Here is a 13273-nt window from a genome sequence, read left to right as displayed (position 1 = left end):
TTCATATGTGGGTAAATAGGAAGAGACCTTCAAACAACGGACCCTCTTCACAACGACTCCGGACAAAATTTGATTTTAGGATTTCTAAGAAATTATTTTATTTTACCTGCCAGCAACGGACATATTATGTACATAACTTATTGTAGCCGTAAAACTAATTATATAACTAGGTACTTATGGTCATCAAACTAGGTACTTTAGGAACATTGAGTTTGATTTGGAAAACCCCATTTTAAAATTTATTCATCCTTTGTACACTAATTTAGTTGCGATATTCTGATCTAAGTGTGCCAACGTCTTCGACTAAATGAATGTTTTTAAGTTTGAAAGAAAAATAACGGTGATAGAAGCATCTGACAAAAATAATTATAGTGTCCAAGCTTTGACCGTAAAATTCAAATAGAAAAAACTCAAGTTGTGACATTTTAAAGAAAGAAGCTGATTTAAAAAAGTGGCATAGTCAAAGTGGAAATGTTCAACAAAAAACCAAGATTAAATCTGAAGGTGTTGCCAACGATACTAGAGTGAACGATTAAAGTTAAAAGTCAGAACATTCCATTATCTAGGCCGATAATAAAAGAAAGAGCTTTAAAGGCAGCGAAAAAACTCAATTTAAATTTTAAATCTTCCAATGGTTGGCTTGACAAGTTTTGCTTAAGACATAACAATAAAGTAAGAGCAATTTCTGGAGAAGCTCCGGACGATAACCTTCACGACGTTTCAAGCGACAAGTTGCAAAGAAAACTGTCAAATTTATTAAGTGGCTATTTACTTGAAGATATTTTTAACGCTAACGAGACTGGTCTCTATTATCAAGCCTTACTTTACTTAAAACTAAAACTTTTACGTACCGTAATAAAAAGTGCACCGGGGTAAATCTACTAAGGAAAGGCTGGCCGCATTATTGTGAGCAAATATAAATGGGGAAAAAGAAAAACCTTTGGTGAATGGTGAAAGTTTTAAAAAAATTTATGTTGATAAACTTTAAGTCGACTGGTACTACTATAAGAAAACCTGGATGACCAGAAATATCATGACAGATTGGCTGCACAAATATAAAAGAAAAATGAAACATCAAAAAAGAGAAATTCTCTTATTTCTAGACAAAGTAACATCCCATCCGGATATTTATTTATCTAACATATGAATAATATTTTTGCCACCTAATACTACAGCTCCTTGTCAACCGTTAGACCAACAAATATTTAAAAACTTAAACTATAGAAAGTTTTTGATGAGAATAATCTTATCATCTATAGAATGTTCTTTATCAACGCCTGAACTGGAGAAGTCCATAACGATTTCTAACGTCTTAATTTGGATTGTGGCAGCATGGAGAGACGTTTTAACCAAAAAAATTAAAAAGTGTTCCATTAGATGCGTTTTTTTTTAAAACGATAGTAATAGAGAACAAATTGTGGAAAATCAGGAGATACAAGACCTGGAAGATGATATGCCAGTATCAATCTTTTGTTGCGAAAGTCATAAAGTTGAAAATTTTTTGACCTACCTAGAGATTGATGGAGACATATTGACGGAAAATCCTGAAGTAAACTTGGCTAGTTGTGTTAGTAATTGTAAAGAAAACGAACAGATTAAGAATTAAGATAAAAAGCATAAGATAAAGAAAAATTAAGAGACGTAGAATTATTTTTTATATTTAAAAGTGATTCAAGAGTAAGTCAAAAAAATTTTGATGTAATTCTAAATGTTCAGTTAGAAATTGTAAAAAATAATAAACAAACCAAAATTGATAAAATGTATAATTAAAGATCAAGCAAATCGAAACTTTTTTTTTATTTAAATTGATTAAGCAATAACTCTGCTGACACAACTGACAAGTATACAAAACGGATAAATATTTTTCCGCTTGCTGTCCGTTATGGAAAAGTTTCACTATATATTAAAATTTATAATAAAATACAAAAGTACTAATTCATATAATGCTTTAAATCAATTGGAAATACATCTTATGGCAAGTACACACATCAAAAATGTCTAAGGAACACCATTATTATTTTCCTTGTTTCAATAAAAACTTTTTTGTTAATATCTACCTATTATTCGATTTAAAAACTTATTCTCCACAAACCAGGGTATGTTATGTAAATTAATCTGTCCATTGCACTGAAATTGAATTGCAATTGCAATTGAAATTGCAATTGAAACTTCAGAATGAACCAATATAATCGTAGTCATGGAATAAAATTTATTTTTTTCATTGTTTTTTCTTGTTGAAAAAAGTACCTCTAAATAAATCACCGTTTAGTACTTCAAATTTTAAAAATAGTCTTTAGATACTTTAAAATTGTACTAAAACAAGATTACTACATGCAAAAAATGCCATGGAGTGTCGACATTTAATACTTGTTCAAATGATAAGTGCTGTAAATATGATTTAGGCTGATCTTTCACAAGCTGATGTTGCACGTCATTTTGACGTGTCTCAGAGCATGATTTCGAATTTGTGGCGTCGATGTGAACAATTTGGTAATGTCACTAAAAGACATGGTGGCCGTCAACGTGAAACTACTCCTTGAGATGATCGGTATGTGGTAGGATTAGATCATCGAAATTTGTATATATAACTGCACGTGAACTCTATGTGGACTTAGAAAATACCCACAACATTACCGTATGTAACCAAACTTTAAAAAATAATTTACATTAAACAGACCTGCACGCCAGATTTTCATTGAGGATTCTCATTTTACGTGACGAAAATCGTGGACTTGATTAAAGTGGGCATAAGATCATGTGCAGTGGGGTTTAAAAGAATGGAGTTTTGTTTTATTCACAGATAACACTAAGTTTTGTCTCTACCCTGAATTAAGAAGAGCGGGAGTTTAAAGAGGACCTGGTCAACCAAATAGACTAGGGTATGTATAGGGTGTTTGTCCATATAGTTGCCTACTATAAGGACAAACACCCAAATCATACTATAAGTTATGATGTGGTCTGAAATAATTTTTCATTTTTGAACTGTTCCCGTTTTTGTAGAAAGCACTTTGAATAAATCTCAATATATTGATCGTATCTTCTAAAATGCAAGGTCATATACTGCAATAATAGTAAGAGCTTGGTTTCATAATAAGAATATTAAATTTTTACCGCGACCAGGGCAATCGCCAGATCTTAATCCTATCGATCACGTATTGGATATGCTTCAAAGATAGATTGCTCCTTATCTGCACAATGTTTATACTAGGCAAGGTCGTCAAGTTCTTCTTAAACAGGAATGGATCTTATTGCCTAAAATCGAAATTAATAATTTAGTTTTAAGCATACCAAGGAGGTGTTAATGCTTTTGAAGAAAACAAAAAGTATTAAACACATTTTTTGGTAGATTTTTATGTTTTATATTGACTTTTATATTAAAAATTTCCATTAAATTAGTGCAATTCTTAACTTTTCCTTGATTATTTTATAATAAGGAAACCATAGTAGGTACACCAAAAATTGAGCTCATTTTATTTCCGATTAATCAGGCAATATAACGTTAACGTTGATCAAATGAATGTCAAAGTCAGAATACATAATATAGTTAAAACTCTTTCAACAATACTCAATATTAATTAATATTAAAGTATTTTTCACAGTTTCATTTAGTAAAACTGGTTAAAAACTAAGTAGTGTGTGAACTTTGGCAGTAAAAATGTAGTAAACTTATTGGAGAAAATCTTTATAGTGCTACCTTCAAGTCAACCGAGTAAACGTTACGTGAGTACCAAAAATCACTTCATGGTATTTATATTAATATTAATATAACCTATAACGTTCCGAAGAAATAGAAACAAATCCAGTTTTGGGTCAAAATCCACACCGGTTTTCGAACCGGTGATAGGGCCGGACTTATAATTAATCAACCATGACTTCGAATAAAACTATGAATACTACTCACACTTAATCTCACGTCTCATATTCCAGTGTTTAAGGATCTAACAAAAGAAGAAGCTATAATACTTTCCAGTATTGAAGGAACTAAAGTTCATGACTATATCATCGCCGTTGGTTCACTAGTTGGTCCACGTAACGTATCCTTCGCTTCCAGAATTGCCAACAATAGAATATGTCTATATCTATCATCTAAAAATGCACTCGATTCACTACTACATTCCCACAAATATCTTAATATAAAAGAAACTCAAGTAGAAATAAAAAGACTTATCTCTCCAGCTCAAAGACTAGTCATATCAAATGCTTGTCCTACTGTTAAAAACTCGTTAATTGAACAAGAACTACATCAGATATAAACTACGTCTCAAAAATGACTTTTCTAAAAGTAAGTATGCCTAAAAGCGAATACAATCATGTCTTGAGTTTTAGAAGGCAAATATTTATTACACCTTTAGACAATATATCTATTCCTGATTCTTTCATTATCTCTTATGATAATACCAATTATCGTTTATACCTTTCTATAGAAGGATTTAACTGTACAAAATGCAAGACTATTGGTCATCAGGAAGCTGAATGCTCTAACCAAGCAAATCCCACTACTTCTAATGTACACACAGAAACTGCTCAAAACATATTACCTACAGTAAATACATCTGATAACCAAACAGAACTACAAAGTTCTGACAAAGCTAATTCATCTACTGCTAGTGCACACCCAGAAACTTTTCAAAACACAATAATTACAATAAAATCCTCTAATAACCAAACAGAACAAATTATGGAAACTAACAATAACCTGACAGGATCCATAAGTAATAGAAGTGAAACATCTTCCTTAAAAACTCCAACATCATCAACCTCAAACAACATCAGAAATCCTACTCCAGTAGAAATAACACCAAATCCAATTAATACAAACGTCCCTAATCAACTAAAAAGGTTCATCTCATCTTCTCCAGACACTAATGAAAATACCCCACAGACCGATTCACAGATATTTACTTCTCCTGTAGTAAGCAAACCAAAAAAAAGTCAAAAAAGTCAACCAGAAATTCCCGCGAAGAACTTTTACTTTCACTAGAGTCAATTAAAGACAAAATAAATCACCACCGTTTATTCTAAATTATAATGAAATATGTGACTTTCTAGAAAATACAATATGTGCCAAACACCCTGAAATAATTTCAAAAGATTACTCGAATGAAACTACCGAGCTAATTGAGATCCTTAATTTTGTTCATGCTTATACCCACAATTCAAAATAAAAAAATAATATAACTAGATTAAAAAAAAACTAAAGCCCAATAAAATCTCTTTCACAGAAGAAACAGATGAACAATTATCTCAGGCAGAATTCTAACATGTCCAATTCCTTTATTTTACAGTGGAATCTTAATGGGTTTTATACCCATTTGGAACAGTTAAAACTATTAATAAATTAATTGTTCTTAAAGATCTTATGTCTTCAAGAAACTCATTTTAAACAAGTTATGTTAAATCTTCGAAATTATCAATGTTTTCCAAAAAAAAAGAGTAGCACAACAGGCCAGTGGCGGAGTAGCTATCTTCATGCTCTAACCCACTGACTGTGAAACAAATCCTGCTTGATTGTCCTCAATTCAAGGAAAAAAGAAGATCCCACGGATTCACAGATGATGATCTCAAGACAGTTCTTGCCAAAAAAATTTCGACAGTGTTAAGCTATTTAAAAGGCATCAAGTTATTCAATTTTATTTAATGTTATATTTCATGTATTTGTTATATCCACTAATAACCCTGCGCGGTTGATGTGGTTTTGTGTTAAATAAAAAAAAACGTTCACGTTTTAAAATCCAGTCAAAATTGATTTTTTAAATTTAATGAAGTAATATTATTGGTATATAAATAATATATCATTTAATAGTAAATTTAATTTTTGTATAAACTAAATAAGATGTTTACAAATTATAATTGTATTTATACGGAATTATTTTTAAACGAGAAAATAAATGTCACGAAAATTTAAGCAGATCAAGCAATCAATATTTTAATTAATTAGATGACAATTATTTTTTTGCCAATCTGCTAGAATAAATATGCGATGACTAGAAACGAATCTATCGAAAGTAGTGAATCGATGTGAAGAACCCCTATTTCGTTGCAAATAAAAACTTTTTTATTTGCAACGATGGACAAACAAAAATTTATTGCAATATTTTCAATGAATAAAGTATTTTTAAAGCGACGAAAAAAACTCTTTTGCTCGTTTTTTTTTGTCTTGCCAAATAGTTTTTTTGCCAAAAACTTTAAATAAGATAATAATTTACAAAATAAAACCTTTAAGCGTTACTTACCTCGGTTGTTTCACTTCTCTTTTAATGTACAAATAAAGACTATTTTATTTAACAATTGTGAAACTTTTTAAAATAAAAAGTTTTTAATAAGAGCAGACATTCTAATTGTAAATGTGTTCTAAAAATATTATTTTGATGTTTCTGGATTTTTCAGTTTTTAAACTTATATTGGTGTAGGTGCCGTTAAAAAGAAACTTAAATGGCTACTGAAAAATAGTTAATCCTAATTTGAGATTAATTTAAGTATCTGTTATATCTCTATTTTAAATCTTCCTTATATTCGTATAAGTTCGTGCTTTCTTTAATTAAATATATAATTACAAAGCAGGCCAACCAATTGCTCGGATCTATGATTTTGATATAGCTCTTTCCCGAATATTGACTTTGATTAATACGTTCATTTATATGTGATATCAGAGACAAGTATGTAATGCCTAAAATTAATCTGAAATCTATCAAACATTACAGCAAAATATGAAATATATATTTCTCCGATTCCTTTTGAATATCACGTGGCGAGACGTGTGATGTTAATCTCGCGTTTTTTGGTTTATTCGAGAGAGTCAAAGTAAGCAGTTTTGTTAAGCTTTTTCTACAAAAATTGTTTTTTTTTCTGTGCTTGTCATGTAGTTTTGGAAAAGCATTTATTTTGTATAGTTAGGCAATAACGGTTAAACGATGAACTGTCCAAAATTAAATTTAATGCTAAAAAATAGTATTTAATAATATCAAAACTACTTATCAGAGGTTTACTACTAATGCACACAAAGTGAAAATGGAAACAAAAGTAGACTTTATTAGATTTATTCTAAAAAAGAATTTACTTTATAAAGTATGTTTAGGTATTGGATACGAAGGACGCGATAAAATGTTAAAACAGCTTTCAACCCAATACTAAAGTTTACACGTCATGGTATTAAACTGTACATCCAACTTTGTGAACATTACAAGGAAAACTAAAAGATATTAAAAATGACATTGTAATGAAATCTATTATTTTAGGCTGTCACATGAAGAATAGGAGTTATGTTTTATGATATTCTCCTTGCTATATACACTCATGACAAAAATACTAAATATTTTAAAATTATCGTAAACATGTTCAATATAATGGGTTCATGTTACCAAAATACTTTTTTGTGAAAAAAAAACTTTATTAAACACATTTTAAAAAAGTAATTAGAAAATTTAAATGCATTTAACTCATTTAAAAATGCAATAACATTTTTTTAATTAAAACAAAAAATAGCCTGAAACTAAGTATTACTTAGAACTTCATATTTTATTATTTTATTTTAAATAATAATAAAATTAATAGTAAGTACTATCTTTTCGAGCGTTAACTACTGCTTATAAGTGGCTCGGAATGTTTGTAGTGGGTTTAGCTCAGTTAGATACTCAGTAAATATTCCAATCAGTAAATAGACTCAGTAAATAGTCATATCGTCAGAGACTTGACCCCTAACAATCATTCGAACAAGCTGAATTTTGTCGAGAATATTAACTTTGGGACCTCAAAAAAGATTAAAAAAAAATCGGTTGCCTGTAAAGTCGGTTTTACGGGCGAAGATTTTACGTGACAACGTCTTTTTCTCGGTAGAATATTTATTGATATGAATATTATTAAATTGCACAATAGGAACAAGGAATTGAATGAAAATAAGAATTGCATTTCCGATTTATTAGGTATTTTATATATTATTTATATTTTATATATTATATTTTTATATATTATTTTATATATTATTTATTTTATATTATATTATTGATCTTATTATTTTCTACAAAATTTAATTGAAAATTTTTTCGATATATCAATTAGTTGCGGAGATATCGATCATTGAAGTTATTGTTTGCTACCAGTATTTTATATATTTATTTTTTTCAGTTATAAAAAATTACTATTTCCAATTGTGTCTACCAAGTATGGTCACATGTATTTGCCTACATATTAAATAATAATAAGTACAGATAATGTTATGTGACGTTCACTTCTGATTATATATATTTTAATATTTTTAATTTTAAAGAATCAATTTGAAAATCAAAACACTTATTCAGATCGAAGGTTCAAATTTTTGCTAAATAAATTTGAAATTAATTAAAATTTGTAAATGTAAATGGTAAAGTTAAAAATTAAAACATTTACTAAAATTGGAATTTGAAATTCTTGCTAAACACAGTTAAATTCTAACTCCGCGCGTGGTGATTGGTCGGTTTAGTTCGTTTGTTTGGTCGCCCTGTTTTGACAGGTTAGAAGTTATAATTTGTTATTTTAAATGTTTGACTAGCAATACGCGCTGTTTCTTCTCAATCGACTGAATTACGATTGATTGCAGAGCGATTTAAACTAATAATTTACTTAACACTATCAACATTTGTCAATAGTATGACATAACCTATAAACTCAGTTTCTCAACTTTTGTGTCAATCTAACAATTAATCAATCAATCATAGTTTACGATAATGAAATATTAGTGTACAATTATTTACCTTTATTGTTGTAGTTGTTGTAAATGACGAATCTAAGCACTCCACATTTTCACTACAGACACAGCTGACGATACTTTCAACGATTTTCAACTTTAGCGATTCAACGCGCCTAATTCTCTAGTGCCGCGCGCAGCGGACCGATCATGTTTGAGTGGGAGAGAGACGCAAGGCATTCGCCGGTCCGGCGGGCATCTCTCTCGTTCGGCGACTCACTGTAACAGACGTGAGCGGGCGTTACACTTTTTCTTAAATGACTCCGAGTCACAACCTAATTTAAGACGTCGTCACGTCAAAAGTTTACCACATTTACTCCCGGGCTTCCCCCTAAACCCCCCTTACATGGGGGTAACAAAGGCAAAAAATCGATTTACCAAGAATCTGTGGGCCATAGAAAAAAATATTTTAAATAAAAAATGTAGCTGAGATCATTTTAAACAATAATGTGTATAATAACTTTTTGTGTAGAATGAACCATTCTCTTAGAAACAACGCTTGAAGCGACCGTCGATTTTGAAGGTCAATTTCGCACGAGAAATCAATGTTCAATAAAATTTGTATCAGCTCGACGGTAAAAATTCGATTTCTTTTGATCACAGTGCCTATCGACAAAAATCAAGATGCTTTTAAAAGGTAAAGAGTGCAGCCTTTGTAGGCAGTTTTTGTATTTTGCGAAAAATAAACTCAGTTTTTATAAAGGTGTATGTAAAGGTTTTAATAAATAAATGTGGCGCGATTTTTGTCATTTTTACGATTCTCGTGAGATTAATAAAAATGATCACTTTTAGTGAATAGTCGTAGCAAAATTTCCATTTTTAGAGATCAATCTTTAAAATGTATAACAAAAAATTACCATTTTGAATTGTGGCAACTAATATGAGGCATTTGAAATATGAATTCAGAATTTAATGTTTACATATTGTTTAAACGATTGTACGTCACGGAAAATGCATTCAAGAAGACGGTTTTAGGTGTAGTTTATAGCAGAGATTTGGTTCTTTTAAAAAACGTATTAATGTAATTAAAAATAAAAGTTTTAAATATTTTAGATCATTTTTTATGTAAAAGGTTAAACCCAGCCTTTTTAAACGTATTTTAAATGCCTCACATTTGTTGTAAAAAATTAAAAACTAAAATTTTATCCTATGTGCTTTAAAAGTTAGGCTTTATTAATCCAAATTTTATAGTGGAGAGTCAATAAAAGATATAGATTGTATTAACACTATGAGAATCATAAAAAATTGCAAAAATCGCACCACGTTTATTTATTTAAAACCTGAATTTATTGGCGGCAAAATACAAAAATTGCATACTAAAGCCGATCTCTTTACCTTTAAAACGCATCTTAATTTTTCTTGATAGGTTACTTAAATCAAAATATATCGAATTTTTACCGTCGAGCTGATACAAATGTGATTGGACATTAATTTGGCGCGTGTGTAACCGACATTCAAAATCGACGCGACGGTCGCTTCAAGGCGTTGTTTTTAAGAGAACGGTTCATTTTACACAAAAAGTGCTAATAAACATTTTTGTTTAAAATTATCTTAACTACATTTTTTATTTGAAATATTTTTTTCTACGGCGTACAGATTCTTGTTTATTCGATTTTTTTTTGCATTTTTACCCCCTTACGAGGGGGGTTTTGGGGTGAAAACCCGTAGGTAAAAGTGGTAAACTTTTTTGCATCTTTTTTGAGATCCCAAAATTAATATTTTTGGCAAAATTTGGCGTATGATTTTCAGGGATTCAGTGGCATTTTCGTCTCTGATGACTGGAGTAAAAATACAGTATTAATTTAAATAAAAATATATTCTAAATAAATTAATAACAAAATAAAATCAGTTTCGACTGTACAATAAAAATATTAATCCTGGCGATGATATGGACACCAGACTCAGTAATGCTAAGGATTAATTTAAATAAAACTATATTCTAAATAAATTAATAACTAAATAATAGTATATTATTTTATGAGGCGGAGAAGCATGACTTTTCTTGACGCGCCCGATATTACGAGCCGAACGAAGTGAGGCGCGTAATAGAGGGCAAGTCCGGAATAAAGTATCGGTTAGCGCACAAGCACTTCCAAAAGTGGTGCGATACAAGAGGAGTACGGCAAGTTACCGAAGACGTTTTACTGGCATATTTTAATATAATGGAAAATGAAAATAAATGGAAATCTTCTACAATGTGGTGACGATACTCTATGATAAAATCCGAGTTAGTTATTAGAAAAAATGTGGATATAAGCAAATTTTTAAAGTTACGTGCCTTTCTGAAAAAAAAACAAGCGAATGATATACTGCAAAGAAGTCTAAAGTTTTCACTAAAGACGAGTTTGATAAATTTTTGTTTGAAGCGCCAGATAAGTTGTATTTAGGTTTAAAGGTAAAAAAAATTATATTGCAAAGCATGTAGTATACTCTACTAAATTATAAAAATATTTCAGATTGTTTTGTTAATTGGGGTTACCGGCGCCTGTCGATGCGACGAAATGGTAAAAATGAAGACTGTGGACATTGAGTATAAATAAAATGTAATAATTATCAAAATCCCAGACAGTAAAAATCGACAGTTTTGACCAATTATCGTAAAAGATCTACTTTTACGATAATTGGTCAAAACTACATTAAACTGTATAAAAAGTATGCATCACTGCGGCCTGAAAATTTCACAGAAAACCGATTTTTTATCAAGTACCAAAATGGAAAATACGATGCTTTAGTACACACAAGATAAAGTAATAATCTGGGTTAGAAGTGCACAAATCGACTAACATTCAATCCGGCAGGAAGCAGTAAGTGACTAATCAACACCTAGCGACAGTACGGTTCGGTCTCATATCAACACTCTAAGACTGGGTTCGAGAGCTGCTAATAGATCAATACTCTAGCAGAAGCAAGTTGCCTTTGGTGAATACCAGGGCCAGTGGAATTGTTTCCAGAATAATACCTTATTATAACTTCCAGAACGGTTGGCCTTTGGCCAATACCCAAAAGCCCGGTAGAGTTTTACCCGATCAGTACTCTCGCGGATTTCCCAGGACGGTTGGTCTTTGGTCAATACCCAAAAACTCGGTGGTGCACCCATCAGATCAGTACTCTGATGAAACTCGATTTTCTCTTGCGGCGTACGTTGTTTTATACTGTTGCTGGTCTTCCATTTCCAGCGCTGATTGGTAATGGTGAAAAGTATTAAAAGTGCGTGTTTAGCGTGCGTGTTAGCTTACCTCCGAAAGAGCGGAGGTAAGATGACAGCGCAGTGAAAGCTGACGATGCGCATCGTTGCATGCTCTGAATGAAATCTTGAATATATACTTATGGAATTGAATTCAATTCTTCTTGTACTACAATTCTTAGTTTTCCAAGTGTCAAAGGAATAGGATTTCATTTCCGAATATGTTGTTTTAAAGTAGACAAAGAAACGCTTGATCGGATTTAAATCCGGGCTATGGGGTGGCCATTATAATCTTTCAAATTGAACCTAACAAAGGTAAACAGTTACTATTCTAGCGAAGTGAGGACGTATGTTATTGTGCATACGCGTTTACTCTGTCATATTCAATATGGCCGGTAATAAGGTGCCAAAATATGATCTAAAATTTTTTTTATGTACCGGTGGTCCAATAAGCCAATCTCTCGGCTATATATCAGAAACTATTCATGTTATAACTTTAGGAAGAAAAATTCCAGTAAAAGTGGCTAAGAGAAATAGCTGGAAATAACTTTCAAGTTTCTGGGTTAAGCGCTAGGAGGCGTAACCTCTGAAGAAAAATTTGAAAACCAGTTTTTTGTGAAATATGCCCAATTATACCAAGTGTTAAACAAGTAAACTAGAAAGAGACCTAAATTCCGCACAAAGTTAATTAAGTACTTTTTTTTATTTTTTCAAATATAGGGTGGGGGAGAGTGGGAAAGTATTTGTGGATAAATACCTATAAACTTTGGTTTGGTTCAACCGATTTTAACTATTACTATTAACTATTTACTATAAAACAAATTGCATTTAGTTTTAATTGTCATGGGTAGAGGGTACTTTCGAATAGAAAAAATTAAAATTTCAAAATGTTTAATCGAAACACCTATTTATTGTAAATTATAATGGAACTGGATTAAATTCGTAACAAAATGGCACAAACCGCATGTTGATAGCTTTTGACGAACTCGAGAATGAATAAAAAAGGTTAAACATAAGTAAGTATAGTATTGATTCACCCTTTATTATAACTTAAAATTAAATATGTGAAAGATCATACAAATATCTCGATCATTAAAACTTAATGTCCAATTAAATGTTTAAATTGTTTTCCATCGTTGTCCACACAAAGATGTAATCTTTCGCGCGTAGACATAACAGCTGCTTCAATCTTAGCTGTTGATATACTATTTATTGCGTTTATAATGCGCTGTTTCATGTCGTCTTGCGTAGTTGGTCTAGTTTGGTATACTTAGTCCTTCAATATTTTCCACAGATAAAAGTCCAGACATGTTAAGTCTGGGTATCTAGCTGGCCATGAAAATATACTTCCCCTTCCAATCCATTTATTT

General features: G+C 30.9%; 1 protein-coding gene across 1 annotated transcript in view; it reads left to right on the top strand.

Annotated features, from left to right (window-relative positions):
• Positions 1-13273, top strand: part of LOC140439663 (uncharacterized) — a 336018-nt gene that overhangs the window by 296027 nt on the left and 26718 nt on the right. The window lies entirely within an intron of this gene.

This window comes from Diabrotica undecimpunctata, chromosome 4, assembly GCF_040954645.1.
Source record: "Diabrotica undecimpunctata isolate CICGRU chromosome 4, icDiaUnde3, whole genome shotgun sequence".
NCBI lineage: Eukaryota > Metazoa > Arthropoda > Insecta > Coleoptera > Chrysomelidae > Diabrotica > Diabrotica undecimpunctata.
Note: the sequence above shows the minus strand (reverse complement) of the source record. Positions and strands in the feature narration are given on the sequence as shown.